This window comes from Biomphalaria glabrata, chromosome 6 (assembly GCF_947242115.1).
Source record: "Biomphalaria glabrata chromosome 6, xgBioGlab47.1, whole genome shotgun sequence".
In the NCBI taxonomy this organism is placed as follows: Eukaryota; Metazoa; Mollusca; class Gastropoda; family Planorbidae; genus Biomphalaria; species Biomphalaria glabrata.
In genome coordinates, this window is record NC_074716.1 from 37538603 (window position 1) to 37543083 (window position 4481).

Below are 4481 nucleotides of genomic sequence, written 5' to 3' on the forward strand. Positions count from 1 at the left end.
CTGAGCGGTAAAGCGCTTGGCTTCCCTACCGGGGGACCTGGTTCGAATCCCAGTGAAGACTGGGATTTTTAATTCGGGATCTTCGGGCACCTCTGAGTCCACCCAGCTCTAATGGGTACCAGACATTAGTTGGGGAAAAGTAAAGCCAGTTGGTCGTTGTGCTGGCCACATGAAACCCCTGTTAACCATGGGCCACAAAAACAGATGACCTTTACATCATCTGACCTTAAGGGGGGGGGATCGGCCAAGTAGGGGGGTCGATCGCCCTTACCGCCCCCCCCCCTCCATGAGTCCGCCAGTGCAGTAACCTTATCAGTGCAATAAATAGCTGGGCCGTTCCAGTGCTCCTTTACCCCTTCGGTGTCATAAAATGAAGTGACCTATATGATATTGACAAACTCACGAGAAAACTACTAACCAAATTTCAATGTATAGACCCCACTATAAGGTTATACCTGCCCAGGAAGGATGGAGGTAGTGGATTGCAGAACATCTACAAGTTGTGTAAGATGCAAGTTTTAAAATACGATCAAAATTGCACGCTCCAGCAATGGATTAGTTTCCTTCGTAAGCAAGTACGACTCCGACCCCTCTGAACCTAAACAATACCGATGTTTATGTTGGTTAGGACGACGCAGGGCATGAGATAATAATAATAATAATAATAATAATAATCTGCCTACCCCGGTCGTCAATACACCCGCACTTAGCTTTGACACATAATTTGATTGGTATAGGTTCTCGAGTCTACTGATAATCTGCTGTACTGGGATATACCTAATTTGAACGACAAAACTGTAGATTTTAAATGCCCTGATCTGCTTCTCGTCGATAAAAAAGAAAAAGACGCTATCAATGTTGACATCGCCTTACCACTATCTCATAATTTAAGAAAAACTAAGTTGGAAAAACAACGAAAATATGGGAACCTAAGCTTAGAGATTAAGCGTTTATGGAAGTTATCTAAAACAACAATAGGCCTATAACCCATTTTTATATCAACCGAGGGGATAATAACAACTGATCTCACAGATACCTTCAAGGCCCTTAACATTTCTAGGAACATTCTCGTTGCCTGTCAGAGTGCAGTATTGCTATAGACCTGCCACGTTACCAGAAAATTCCTCAGTGGAAGCTGTTAAAGGGACTACGATGAATTTTGTTTCCCTTTAACGAAACTCGACCCTGGCAGCGCCAAAGAATGAACACTCGTTCGTTTCTAACATAATAATAATTATAATTATAATAACTAACACTTGGCTTTGACGCACAATTTGATCGGTAAGGACACTCCTCCTTATTCCTCAAGGGTACTAAATATTATTATTATTAATAATAATAATAAGTACCTTTGTGGAATTCTGTCTAACAAGTGTGCATTACACATAGCATTTCCTAATCCTACATAGACTAACATAGCAGACACAAATATATACGTTCGTTTCTCTTACAACAGATACGTTTGTCTTCCTATCACTCAATCAAATACTCCGCAACAAAATCTGTTAATAGATTATGTGAAACTTCAGAAAGTTAATGTAAAAATAAGAATTTCCAAGAATTGTAATATCTTCCTACAAACACATCAGCTTTAGTGAGTAGTGAATAGGCCCTTTGTCTTAATAAAACGTGAACTAATTACATTGATGATTTATGACATAATTGTAGTCAAACTGAATTTCCATTTGGACATATACAATTATCTTATCTAATCTTATTTTGGCTATTTGGTGTCCTTTTAGTTTTTCATTAATTAACCTTACTCCAATGGACGTAGCCGGGGAGGGGGGAATTTGTGACAGATTTTTAGCGGCCCCCGAATGTGGAATAGACGCTATTAGTTTTGTGTGGTCTGTCTGTCATCCGTCCCGTTTATATCTCGTAAACTAGATAAGATATTGAAATTCCGACATCAAAATATTTTAGACCATGCAACGGCTACTTTTTTTTTCTTTTCTGAAAGCGAATAATTTAATTTTTAAAAGCAACTATGCAAGCAGTTTTTTCATAAAAATACACCACTTAACTAAAGAAAAAAAAGAATTTATTTTTAATGAAATGTTTAGTTTTTCTTGACGCTTTGAATACGAGATTGACCCTTGACAAAACAATTACATCATTTAGAAAATCATTATATGACATCAGTTAGGCCAGGTTCACATCTAACTTCACCTTCACCGTAGGTTTGCTGGACCGTTGGGGCACCACACAAGATCTGTCAACCTTCTTTCTCCATTCTTCTCTGTCATTTACCTTTGATAGAATTTCATTCTGATATTCTTTCTGGACATATTGAAACCTACCTTTTTACCTGCCCGTATGGACCTCTTTGGGGGCCGATTTTAAGTTTGTGTTTCCACACAAACTGTCTTTGTAGCCTTGTTTTCTTTAATTGTATTTATTTTAGGTGAAATTTGTAAGTTAAACCACCATTTTCCCCAGCGCATAAAGGAGAGTTTTGAGTTTACAACCCCCATCTAGGGGGGGTTCAGGTTATACCCACTCTCTTCAATAAAACAAAAAATAATGCAAACAATAGTCACCAAATTCCATGAGCATAGCCAAAGGGGATTTCGAGTTTAAAACCCACTCCAATTTTTTTTATTATTTGTTTTACTGTAAAAACCCCTCTTAAATATAAGACTAAAGCTTACAACAGTCACCAGATTGTATGAGCATAGCCAAGAGGGGTTTTAGGTTTAACCCCCCCACCCCCGCAAGAAGACTTTAAGTTAAAAAGCCCTGCAAAGGGATTTTGTGTTTAAAACCCCATCCAGCGGGGCTTGTAGCTAAAAACCACCTCTTCAATATAAAAACAAATTACAGTAACAAAATTCTATGAGCGTATCCAAGGAGGTTTTAATTTTACCCCCCTCCCGAGGGCTTTAAGTTTAAACCCTCTCCAGATGATTTTAAGTTTATACCCCCCTACAGAGAGTAGTTAGGTTAAAAACCCTTCTCTACAATATTATTCTAAAGCAAACTAGAGTCACCAAAGCTAAGGGAGTTTTTTGTTTGTTTTTACCCCCCCCCCCCCAACTGATGGTTTTGATAATAAAACTTCCCTTTTCGTTATAAAATCTAAAACCATTAAACTACATATTAACCGAATTCCAAGAGCCAAGAGAGGTTACAAACACACATATGGCGGTGGGTGGGGGTGGAGGTGTGAGAAAAAACAACAACAAAAGTCCCCCGAAAAAATCCTGGCTACGACCATGCTTACTCCAATGGCTCTCAAACTGTTGTCCGCGGACCCCATTATCCGCAAGATGAACGTAGGGGGTCCACAGAAAGATAAAACTTGTATACAATTATAATATCTTCTTTCCTCAAAAGCCAGTTAAATCCGATCGGATAATTTGAATAATAATCAACTTGCCCCTCACTACTGTTTAATATGTTGTGGGTTTTTTTTGTGTAAAATGTTTTACATGTTTCAGATGTTTCTTTGGAGTTGAAGATAATTTACTTCCTAGTTCAAACCTCCAGCTAGACAACGGGGGATCGAAGCAGGCAGGATTTGAACCAGGCACCATCGATAAGTCCGAACAACAGTCCAGCGCGCAAACCGCACGACCAGACAGCCATTCATATTATTATCTTATCTTATATAATACAGACGTTACTTCAAAAAAGAAGATGATTACGTCCTACGCGTCATGCATTTAGTCATGCATATTAACCAATGACTTAAATTCTGCCAAGTCACTGGTTTTCCTGGCTAGCTCAGGCAACCCATTCCATGCTCTAATAGCACTAGGGAAGAAGGAGTATTTGTACAAATTTGTCCTAGCATATGGAACGAGGAATGTGCCTTTATCTTTGTGTCTTTCAGAGTATTTTATTAAATTTTGTTTTTGTATTTGTAGATTATGGTTCAGTGTTTTATGTATTATTGCTACTTTACTTTTGAGCCTTCTGTCCTGAAGGCTTTCTAAATTTAGTGATTTTACTAAAGGTGTTACTCTAGTCAAATGTGAATATTCGTTTGTTATGAATCGCACTGCTCTATTTTGTGTCTGTTCTAGTTTCTTAATGTTTTCTTGAGTTGAGGGGTCCCAAACAGAGGATGCATATTCTATTATTGGCCTAACCAAGGTTAAATAACTTTTTAGTTTTATGTTCTTATTTGATTTATAGAAATTTCTTTTAATAAATCCTAATGCTTTGTTTGATTTTTTTTGTAGTTTCATCAATATGTGGATTCCACGACAGTTTTTCATTTATTATAACACCTAGGTATTTTGCGTTTTTAGTCTGTGTTACTGGTTTGCCATGAATAAGATAAGTGGAATTAATTTGTTTTAGTTTGAACTGAAAAGTTTCTATAGTTTTACTCCAGTATAAGCATAGTTCGCATCACTGAACTAGAAATACATGTATTTTAAAATTAAACAAAAATAATATATAGGTATGTGATTAAAACCCTGGTTATAATATAGTCTAAGGTTGGGCCTATAGCTTTAAAAAAAAGGGAA